Source organism: Apteryx mantelli, chromosome 8, assembly GCF_036417845.1.
Source record: "Apteryx mantelli isolate bAptMan1 chromosome 8, bAptMan1.hap1, whole genome shotgun sequence".
Lineage (NCBI taxonomy): Eukaryota > Metazoa > Chordata > Aves > Apterygiformes > Apterygidae > Apteryx > Apteryx mantelli.
The window spans coordinates 17,381,567-17,393,989 of record NC_089985.1 but is presented as its reverse complement, the minus strand read 5'-3'; positions in this window follow the sequence as shown (position 1 = coordinate 17,393,989).

The window sequence follows — 12,423 nt, the reverse complement described above, 5'->3', positions numbered from 1 at the left end:
CAGACCAAGTAGTCTGTCTGACAGCCTAGCTATTCAGGCTTTGAGATTTAAACATGATCTGCATGGTATTAAAAAAAAAAAAGTTTCAACTACTAAAGTGTTGTCGTTGTTTTAAATGACAAATTAGTGGGATGGAATTCAAGACACTTAATTATCACATTAGTTAGCTAGATGGTTTATTTGAAATCCCAGAAGACAAGAGTATCAGATTTTTGCTTTAACTTGGGCTCAATGAGTGCAGCATAGGCAAAGGACAGCAGAAGAGTCTGCTTGTTTTAACAAACCAAATTATGTCCATACAACTCCCTGAGCAGTTTCAAAAAGAATTTAGAAAAATAGTGGTAGCCAAAGGAATAAAAGTGTTCCATGACCCTTCAGATGTCCCTGGTCACTTAACAGTCTTGTTTAACCTCTCTGATGCAAAGTTTCCACTATCCTTCTCAAGAAAGGGATGTGGAACTTAACTTCCATAAAAATAGAGACTTATTTCTAAACCTGAAAAATGGTTTAAATATTCTGTGCCATATTTTTTCTTTCCCCAAATGTTTTGGCAACAAATGAGATTCCTTTCTGAATGACTTTGGGTGGGGGTGGAGGGTCACGCATCAATTATCACAAAATAAGAACTGGTGGTATGACTTTGCTTAACCAGGCTGTTTCAGCACTTAGCTCTCTAGTGGCCTGTTCAAATGGTCTCAGCACATTCACAAGAGTTTCCATTAGTGTCTGCTCCAGATGTGAGAAGAATCCATCAATTTCATTTTCAAAATGACATAGCATGTAATAACTGCCTTTGCTCAAACAGATTCTCTTAACGGAGAATGTTGAATTCTGTCTGGTGACTGCATCCTGAATAAGTTTGTCTTGGGGAACGAGTCATTATTCTTGGAAGAGTTTCAGAAGTTTTCTGGCTTTCACAGGGCTGCCTGAACTATGGACAGATAACATCTGCTCTTACAAGCATATACATTTCTAGTGTGTCATCTTATTCACCTGTGAAGCATATAGCCACAGAAGAGTGACATCTTTAGTCCCATAACCACTGTGAAAGTCAGTGGCAAAAAATCATGGTACTTCTTTTCTTTTAGTAGATGAATTAGAGGAGAAGAAACATTAACAGCACAGCAACCCGTTAACACTAAAATATTTCTCAGATGTCACTTTGGGAACTGAAGTAGCACCTGATGTGCCCATTTAAGAACAATCCTTGATAGGGCTCTCTTCTCCAAAGTTATAATGCTAGTCCAATGTGTGGGAACATAGAGTTTTTGGCAAACAAGACAACAACAGTTATTTTACATATAAACATAAGCACAGTAGCCACTGTAAGGTGACTTATTTCCAAGTAGAAAAATACCATAATTTTCCTTTCATTAACGGAGAAGCGAGGAATGGAAAGGCAAGGTGGTTTGTCCAAGATGACAGAGACATCTGCGGCACAGAAGAGAGATACACCTTATTTTTTCCTATGTTTCAGACCATACACCTTCTGGATATCTACCCAAAGAAGATGCAGCCCCTTTTCTATATATTTCTCTGATGCAGTAAAGCAGCATTAGTGAAGCTAAAAAAAAAAAAGGGGGGGGGGATTTTTTTTTCTCAAAAATTCAAAATTCAAATCCCAATGATTTTCAATGAGACTCCAATTTTTAGAAATGAAACAAGTAGTGTGAAGCGTTACCCAAGATCATCAGCACATGGAAATATCAACACAAGCAAGGCATTAACTAGGATTTCCAGTAAAGCCCAGCAAAGCTGATCCAGTTCTTAGTATCAAATAGCAAAATCCATACTATGGTAGGCATATACTACCCATCACCTTTTTACTTCATGTAGAATGGAGATTGTCAGCACAGGAGATATGCTTTCTGGGTCAGGAAATTAAAGGCAAAACAATGCAAACCAAATACATCATCTATGCATTCGAGGAGTTCTGGAGTTGCCCAACTCAGTTGCCCACATAATAGAAACATTGTTTTTCCTGACATTATTCTTGCAGAGGCTAGATATCATGGAGAAGAACTATAGACTCTATCATGCCCTCCATTTCTTAATCTCCTTTTGAGGTGCTTCCATTCATTTCACATTCAGGTGCTCAATCTTGTCTACTAGTGACAAAGCTTTTTTGGATCACTATCCCCCTTCAGGAGTTTTTTCTGAACCACTGTACACCAAAGCCATTTTTTTTCAAAAATGAAATCCCTATAAAAGCAATATTGGTCACAAACAACATGTGCATCATTTACTGTGACCAGAGTTTGGGAACCACCAAAGTAACCTATGATGAAACTAGGTTATTTGCTAGTAAAATTCCTTGTGGGGTCTGTTATTGTCTTGAGGTCCTGAACTTGAAAGACTAATACCAGTCAAAACAGTTCTGCTTGGTATCCTTAGTTTTCCCTTTCTCAGTTACGTCCCACAACTCCAGACTATAGCAGTTTGTGACTTTGCACCTTTCAATATGTATGAACTATCATATCTCTACCTTCTTTGTTATCCTTTAGCATATGAAGTTATGCAGATTATTCCTAGCATGCAGACATCATTATGCAGATTACTCCTAGATTTCCAGTTAGAAACATGCATCAATACAAGATGTTGCAATTATCTCCAAATCAACTATTATAAACCAGTGAGTAAAAAAATGTTCAGTTATCGAAATACACTGTTCGTGAACAGAGAAATCTGAAGTCTGGCCTGCAGAAGGAGCATGAAAAAATCCAGTTCTGGTTAGTATTCAAGACTGCTATAAGTATCACAGGACACTTAACTAGTTTATAGAGAGTTTTTGCCCTGCATGTATGCTTCAGATTGTCTCTGTGAATGTGCCACCCCCTTCCTGGAGAACAGCTCCACTTTGCTGCCACCAGAGAAGAGGAGGAGGAACAAGCCCTCCTGTGACTTGGGTCTCCCCGAGACCATGGGACATGGCTTCTGCTTTGTGAGGGCCAGGCGGGGGAGATAGGCTGTTCTTCGCAGAAGAACATTACTCTTTAAGCTGTCACTGGAGAAAAACTTTTTAAATTCCGAAAAAAGATGGCCAAAGACAAGGCTGCAAGTCTGTGTCATCAAATATACACAAACACACATATATTAGACAAAATACATTTTACTAAATGATGCTTCCAAAAAAAAAAAAAGTGACCACCCCAACCTTAGAAAACACAAAAGCTGAGATGAAATATCCTGCCTATGATGACAGAACAGGTCAGTAACAGAAGCAGGACTATAAAATTCACTGTTCGTGCAGTGAATCATGTACCACTCTTATAAACTATCATATTGCTTTCCTTAAATCTTACTTGAAAGAAAAATGTGTTAAAAATATTGGCTTAAAGTGCATGCTGGTCTGCTTTGTCTCCAAATACATACTTCAAAGAAAAGTTGCAAATATTTACTCCAAGGGTGCTAGCGGGCAATCTTTTAGAAGTGGAATAGCTACCAACAATATGTCATGTGAAATAAGTGTTAAAGTTACTTAATGGCAGAGTACTGGACAGTTATATGGGAAAAATAGTTTCTTTAGTTTTTGAGACAGACTTGGGGGAGTAGGGAAGGAAGAGAAACTAAGAGCTGTTAGCTCACAGCCCTTACAGATAACTGAATGACTCTGCTGAAGTTGAAGGGAAATCTTGTCCAGCCCTCAGCCAAAAATGTAATAGCTGACAGAGTGAAGAAATCATATGACTGGGTGGAGGGAAGTTGCTTACAGTCATAAATGATTTTAAATGTCATTTCTGTATAAGTTTCATTGGCTATTACATATTGGCAGACATACTGACAGTAAATTATGGAGTTGTATTCTGTTATAAAAATCAAACTGAAATCTTCTTTTCCTTTCACATTTTGCAATATTTTATTGCAAAGCCTCAAGGTCATCCTGTCTAAAACCGATTACGTATTCACAATTTATTGTTTCCCCACTGTTAAACCCATCTTTTCTGTGAAAACACAGAGCCTTTGTAAGGGCTGTAAATGAGTGCAGCTAATCAGTCCTTTTTCTGGAAGGACTCTCTAAGCTAGAAATGAGGTATAAGATATGTGGCTTTCAAGTTCTACTGTGTAAATTGTTCTTCCGCCACAGCTGGAGAAAATGCTTTCAAGAGTTTTATGCTTCTTCCTGAGTGGTGATGCAGCCTTCCTCTAACGACTATTTCCCATCAATAGCCACAGACACCTACCTTCTTAACCACTGGTTTAACGGTTTCTTACCACTTCCACCTTTCCGAAAAAAAAAAAAGACTCATTTGGAAGAAGGTTTACAAATATCTGCACACCAGGCTGTTGAAGGAGATAATATCTCAAAGAACATAAAATTAGGTGGGCAATTCTTGTCTGAAAAGAAAAAAGCCAAAACAGTCCTGAACATGTGCAGGCAGCAGATGTGACCAAGATGATCGGTATATACTCTTTCCCATGCTAAGACTGCAATGGTCATTACCGAAGAGCAGCAAAAGTTAAGTGACCTTCCTCCATGCCATATGATAACTGCTATAAGATTAATATACAATACCACAGAGTACATTATTCCGAATTTTACCATATTCCTTTGCATGACAAGAAACTGAAACTTTAAAACTTTTTTAAAAACAGTAAAAACATGAAAGCTGTACTTTTCCCAAGAGCCACTATCTGCAGATGTATGTTGACTCTTCTGGGAACTTCAATGTTTGCTCAGTTTCCAGAGGACTCTAAACATCTGCCCAGTTGAATTCTTAAACTGATTCTGCATTAACAAAAACTGTATTCTAACCTTATTAGGAGAAAACTTTTGCCTAATAAACTACATTATAACACATATTCATTTTAAAAAATATTAGTTAACTAACTGATGTGTTCTTAGAGAGTAACCAAATAAGCATTGTACCAGCCCAGTGAATCAAATACTGTGTTTTGATACTGAAATATAATCTAAATTATTACAAATATTTTACACACTCACACATCTAGTTTGCTTATTTGATACAAAGGAAAGAGCAAGGAAAGCTGCATCAGAAGAACCTGTACATGTCACACACTTCTAACTGTTCATATAGACCCCTATTTCACAGAGTATGCCAGAACTTCATTTAAAATAAAAAAAATAATAATTCAAAAAAATAATTCAAAAATTCCAAACTGTCACCTGTTTTATACCTGCCTCTAACAATAATACAAAACAGTTTCCATACAGAATGCTAGAGATTGCCCCCCCCACAAAAAAGATAATTAAATGCTTTTATTTAAATCAAAACATGAAGATTAATAATGATGAAAAACACCACAGAAATGTCTCTATTTGTATAATCAGTCAATAGTTAATTCAAAAAAGGTATATAATATAAAGCCATTTCTGGTGCTCTCTGATCTGACAATCCAGTAAACACATAGATTGTCGAAAACACTAAGAGGATGTTAAGTAGATCGTCCGTAAGAAACTTATATTATGAAAAAGTGATAAAAAAGTATTTACTGAGTAGTAGAGATACAGTCTGCAATCACAGAGAAAAAAATAACAATTAAAATATCTATTTAACAACATTTTTCCAGTTGAAAATAGAATGCTGTTCACAACCAGAGGACTTCACTCGGTTGAATTAATCATAAAGTGGATTAAATTTAGATTAAATTAAAAAATCTTATTATCCAGCAAGGTCAATTCTCAGGCATTCATGAGCAAGACAGCAAAATGAATGATTGGGCTTTAGAGACAATCATCTAAGCCAAGAATCTACATCAAATAGCCAAGTGCACCAAAACTAAAAAAGATGCATACATCCCAGGACCTCAGCTACAGCATGTATGTTACCCAGCTGCACACTCAAGGTAGGTCTCCGTGGTTCTTACAGACATGAAGGGGATAAGACACAAAAAGGATAGTCTAATCAGCGTGACAGCTCAAGTTTATTAGCATCACTTGGTTATGAAATATTTGTGCCATTGTTAAAACAGTGCAGTCAGTTATCCCCTCTCCCTCCAATCAAAAACCTTACAAATGCTTTATTAATAATAGAACACTATTATTGTGTTATTAATATTACTAAATGTGTTATTTTGCAGTTTTTCGTATGTGAAAAACAAGTACTTTTAAAGTAATGTATCAACGTTAGAAGGAGAAGCTGCAAATTCAGTCTGTCTGGTTACAGTATGCATTCAAACTCATAAAGCCCCATGCTTGCGAGGGGTTGCTCAATACAGGAATACAGGAAAAAATGAAGAACGGAAGTTATAAAGGAAGAGGACATGTCCAAAAGTTAGGTGAATAGATCAAATCTAAGTGGAAATTCACAATTAATTTAAATTTTTGGAAAAATCTTCTGATGCCAGGAAAGAATGAGAACCATCTGGGCTTGGCTGCTATAGCAGTTCAAGAAGGTGAGCTGGATAATGATTTGGAAGAGTTAATAAGAGAAAAAGGTCTTAACAAACCTACTGTAGGAGAAATAGTTCCTAGTATCTACCATAAAAAAGAAGCCAACAAACAAAAAAAACATAAGCAGGTGACTACCAGTACTTTTATTTCCTCTACTTATTTAGGAGGGTATTTCAAAATGAAGTTCTGAAATCCCAGTTTCTTATTTTTCACTAGGATTTTTAGCACACAAAAATCTGAAGACTGTTATCAGCAATGTTTTTGTTTAGTATTTAGTGAAAATACCTCTAACCCCTACTTCCACTGCCTAATTATCATTTGTGTAGTAGAATGTCAAGAACCTAGGCTACTTGTTCAGCTACTGTAATGCTTGTATGAAAACACCAGACAACTTGATCCCATTGTTTAAATTTTCTTTTCCTCTTCTGAATTCATAAAACTCATTTACTCTTTTTATGCAAGAAATTCTTAAATTGGATGTTTAGTAAAAATGTTATGGCATCTTTCTATTGCAAAAATCTGTCTGATTTTTTCTGCCTCACAAAAAACAGAAAAATTCTTCTTCTGTATTTGCCAGTTTTATACTTGGCTTTTATATCATCTAAAGTTATGACTAAGACCTAAATTCAAATTACATTTTAAGCTTTACTTCAGACACTGAGAACTTACTTAAATCTTTTGGTTTTAATTAGAAATTTAATGTTATAATCTGTATTTTCAGTTAATGAGAATATTTCCCACTTTTAAAGGATCATAAAGACATTTTAAACTGTGCATGTAACTAGATTTGTAAGGAAACAGCTAGTTTATATATTTTAGTTTCATTTTTAAAACAAAAGAACTTATAAAACATTAAAATTAGAAATAGCATATAGTTTCATTGTAGAAACCAGATGGTTGTAACAAACGAGAATCAGGCTTCAACTTGCATATCCAACATCATATGTAAAATATATGCATTTATCAGACAATAGGTATTTATTTATTCTTATACATGATAAGAGCCTGTCTGGAAATCTCTCACTACATACATACGTACATATCTGTCAGTGTGAACACTAAATACCAGCTTGTTAGCTCTCTCCGTAAGAGAATGTTGCGTGGGAGCAGATACAACCTGTCCCTCTGTCCAGCTCTCCAACCACATGCAACCATGTACGTTGTTCAAACAATGAATCTGGCTACTTCCAGACTCTGCGTAAACTCATTCTGTAATATTAAGGTAGAGTTTGCATGTTGGAAATAATATTCCTATGTAAAAGTTAAGATTACAGGAATGTAAATTAGTCTCTTCTCATTTCTTTGCCAGCAACTGCAATAAGATGAGGACACTCACTCACACTCCTTTCAGGCCTCATTCTCTGCTTCCTGGCACTGCGTTATTCACAATTTATGCCTGCTTTCATGAGTAACAATAGCATCAGTTGATAATGTGCCAAACCAAAGGAGTTTTAGTTCATTCATCTTGGGGTAGCTTAAAGCCTTAACTGTTTTTTTGGTATTGGACTGAGGAAGCAGGATGGAGGGAAGAACGGATTTTACTATTCACATGCTTTCTTTCATATAGGTGACAGAGCATTAGCAGAGACTGAGATGCACGCATTTTTCTGAAAGTAAAAAATTAACATACATTATTCAAGGAGACACCACACTAACTTGAAAAGCATCTTCTGACACACAGAACAGAGTAAAAATAATCTGTCTATACTGTAGATATTCTACGTCCCCATCTGTATCTGGTCTTTCTGTAGATGGCTGATACCCTGTCAGCTGTAGCACTTCTCCAAAATCTCATGGCAGAAAGATGACTTTACTGCTTGTCTTCCAATTGTTTCAGCAAAACAGTCTGCAGATGGCTCCGTACCTCCAACACCACTAGAAGATGCCTAGTAACACCACTGTAGTTTTAAGGTGATTTGTCCAAACGGTACCAGAATGGAGATCCACAGTCAAGGTGTGCAGCTGCCCCAGGGTACGGGTGCTAATGTGCAGCAGAGTCTGGTCTCTGCTAGGATATAAATGTGGCAAGTCACAAAATAACTGGCCATTAAGCTTCCTTTGAAAGTATAATTTACAGTTGAGCTATTCAACCTTCGGTCATTGAAGCTAGCAGCTGCTACTTTTGGCCCACACTGAATGAATCAAGTCAGGACTGAAATGTCTCATGTTACTGCCTGCCACCACTAGAAGGTCTCAGATCCAGAGGTATGAAATCCCTAGTAAGGAGGGTCACAAGAGTTTCTGCTACTCTACTGTATATTTTACATCAAATTTTGTACCTCAGATAATTTATAGACCTTTGGCGAGACAAGAGACCACCGGTACCATTTCACTTAACTAATTCACACTAGTCACCAGGTTGACATACACAGCTGACAAAATACATAATTTTTTTCCTTTCCTTTCTTTCCTTTTTTTTTCTTTTTAAACATGGACCAAAAATATTACCTTTGTATTATGAAAGCAATCCCTTTCCTGTACAGTCTAGAGCTGTAGGTCTTCCATCAATCTTTTTCATCACCCTTCTAAAGCCACTTCAACTTTAAGGAGCTCCATAACTGCATGGTAACTGGCTGGCTGCCAAGCAGCTGCAAAAAGAGCACCCCTTGTATTGACAATAGAGGTTCCCTGATCATGCTCAATGAAGCACCTTTGATGTTATCACTATTGGCTACTATCTTCTCACAGGGTCTTGAGGGAGAGCTTATTGAGTCTGTAGGGCAGACCATAAAGCCAGAAAGGACCCTCTACTGTTAGAATAAAGCTATGTTTCTGTCTTGTAATGTAAGGATAGTTTTTGTAGGTGACAAAATGTCAAAACGCACACATCATCTATGATTCACCATTTGTGGCATCACATTTGGTGAACCACAGAGCCCACCTTGCCTAACAAATACCAGGTTGTTTTCTTTTGTCATGCAGCCATAGTAGAGAGCGGCCCACTGGACACTTATCACCCTACTGGGCTGGGGTGCATTTCTGACACCCTGTACCCTCCCCATCTTCCCTTGGTGTGACCAGGCAGCAGCTCGCCCTCCTTGGTCCCCTCTCTGGTGCGCTCTCTAAGCAAAGTGTGGTGCCCTGTGTCAGACACGGGCTTCAGCACTCTGCAGGCACTTCCAGTGCTCCAGGGCTGGGGCTGTCTGGGTTTAGAGACACCTCTTCAGGTACATGAAATTATGAGAGCAGAGAGACACAGGTTTCACAAAGGTTTCTGAAACAGGAGAGGCACTGGCCCAGGAAAAAAAGAAAGCATGATACACATTGCCTGCCTCAGCATCCCTGTTGCTGGGAATGACCTCTGGAAGGACAGAAACCTTGCTGCATTCCTTACTGAAATATGGGGGCTTTTGGGGTTCTGCTGGTGGTGAGCTTGGCTTTTTCTCCCTCTTGTTTTGTCCACTTGCTTGCCCAGCCCTGCAGTGAAAACCATCTCCACTGAGAACTCGGGGAAGACATCATTTTTCCCTCTCCTCTTCAGTTTCCTGCTCTGTGGTGAACCCACCCAGCGTACAGACTTCTTGTCCTCCTGTTCAGCTATTGCTGAACCTTGGCACCTGGAACAGCAACTGGCTAAATACTGTGACCCGGAAGATCCCTTCTAGTACTAAGCTGGAGAAAACAACTTCCTTAACACACTAGCCATCTCATTTTTATCTGGGCCAGGTCTATTTATAAGCAGGTAAAATTACCTTTCTGGAAGAAGCCAAAGTATCCTATTATCAGGCCTGTCGCTAGCAATGGCCATCAACAGATGCTAGCAAAGAGTATAAGTGCCAGGCAGTCACACAGTGATTTTTCCTAATATACTCTTCTAGCTTGCAATAATCAGACAATTAGTAGCTCATAGATCTCTAAAAACTTCTGTTCCCTCTTCTTTAGTAACAGTAGGAGGAGGCAGAAAAAAACCACCACAGACCACTCGCATGCAGAAAATAAGACATTCCAGTTTGATTTTTTGAAACTGTGCAGATAGATACCCCAGATCATCACCAAAAGCTGGATTATGCCCTCATATTGGCCTGACCTTTATTCAGCAATAAATAGGCATTCAATATGACTATACCAAAATATGTAAGACACAAACTACTGTGAATCAGCAGGTCTCAGCTGTTTTTGTCACCTAGTCCCATTTGAAATGGTTGACAATATTCTATTGCCTGGGTCAGCTCCCCCCTCTCTCCCCTGGCTCTAGGACTGCTGCCTCTGCTCTCTGCCGGGCAGCCCAGGTTCAGAGATATTGTCACCCCAGACTCGGTACCTCGTGCACGTGCAAGGCTGCCCTAGCTGCATTCCCCTCCCTCTCCAGGGACCTCGCATAGCCCATGCTCTCCACTTCCAAATGCCAAGACAAGGAGAAAAACCTTCACACCTGCAGTCTTTGAAATATAACTCACTATCTTATGTCACAGTCAAAGATACCAGAACTGGACTCTAAATAATAAGAGAATGTGTTCTTAGGAATCTGTGTGCTGCAAGGAACACCTGTATGTTTATTCACCAGCTTCCTAGATGAGATGTTTAGCATAATTGATTTGATGCCATAAGGCAGATGTTGTAAACTAAACAACAGACGTATACATTTCCTCACATATGAACTGTTCAGGTTATCACACTGTACTGAACTGTACCAATACTCAAATGCTGTTTCATGAAATAACCTTAGGAGTGTTGAATTTCCCATTGCTGCAGACTCTAAAAAAAGCAGTCTCTCTCATTCTTGCATTTTTATATCATCTCCCCACCTCTTAGGCTACATTCTTCAGAAGAGCGTGTTTTGCAAGTTATATTACACCACCATCAATAAGACTTTTTTAAACTACATATTCTTTGAAACAGAAAAACTCACAATAACATAATCAGAAAATACTATGACAGTACTATGATTAAAAATATTTTTAGCAGAAAAGATCCCATAATTAAGTAAACTTTCTAATCTCTGAAAGAACTCAGCCCCACAAAGACATTGAAAAGTAAGATCATGCAAATGTTTTTATATCATGACAATGACTCAGTCGCCTTTTCACAGTGTGCATTCAGTAAATCATTAAAAGCTGTCAGTTGTTATTAAAATTGATTTGTATTTTTCATTTTTTTCCTACAAAGGAATAAAAAAAATGCCTGAGATAAAAAAGCAAGTTTGTAAAAGAGAAGAGCAGAGGTTAAGAGTAGCCAGCAAATTATATAGATGAAAAGAATGAATATACCCAACAGTGTCTCAACTATATAAATTAATTTTAACCACCCTTTTCACCTAGTCACTTTAGATATGACTCAAAAGAAATGAATTCACCTGTTTCCAATGATCATATGCTTGATTCTTTTAATTAATCTACCTAGACTATGTCCATGTCTCCTTGGCAATCAGTTCCATGCAAAACTCTTCAAGCCTTATGAACACAAATATTTATGGAAGGCAAGTTCAAAGGCACACGTGGAAGTATTCAAATAAAGTATTCAGGTTTAGGCACAAATGTTTGCAACAGGACTACTTATCCACTTGAAGAACAGAAACATCACCAAGAAGATTAGCTGACCATCCTAATCCCAAACGCACACACCAATCAATTGCATAGAGCTTTTGATGGTTAATTCAGAGAGAAAAGATGTTGCTCCCAAAGAAGTCTAATGCTCTCAAATAATGAATATGTCTTGGCAAATAAATCTCTGGGCATTAGAAAACACTTTTGGTAGGTAGGATGTTCCTTAGAAGGGGGGTTGTAGTTGAACTGTAGTGAAGGAAAGCTGATGGATAATGAAGCCCTTAAATTGTAATTTTTACTATGTTGAGAAAGGGACAGGAGCATAGAAAGGGGAAAACCCATGACAGTATCAAATGCCTGGACCTGCAATAATAATTTATGATTTTAACAGTAAAATAATTTTGCATGTACAAAATAATGATATCTCTAATAATTTGGATCCCTTTAAAATAAAGGAAAACCAAAGATAAATAAATTGCATAACTTAAAGAATATTGGTTACTACCCCTAACTGTGAAAGCTCATTAGAGGTCCAAATGAACAGTTGATATATCAAAAGAACTCAAAGAAATGTATTTCCAAAGAAAA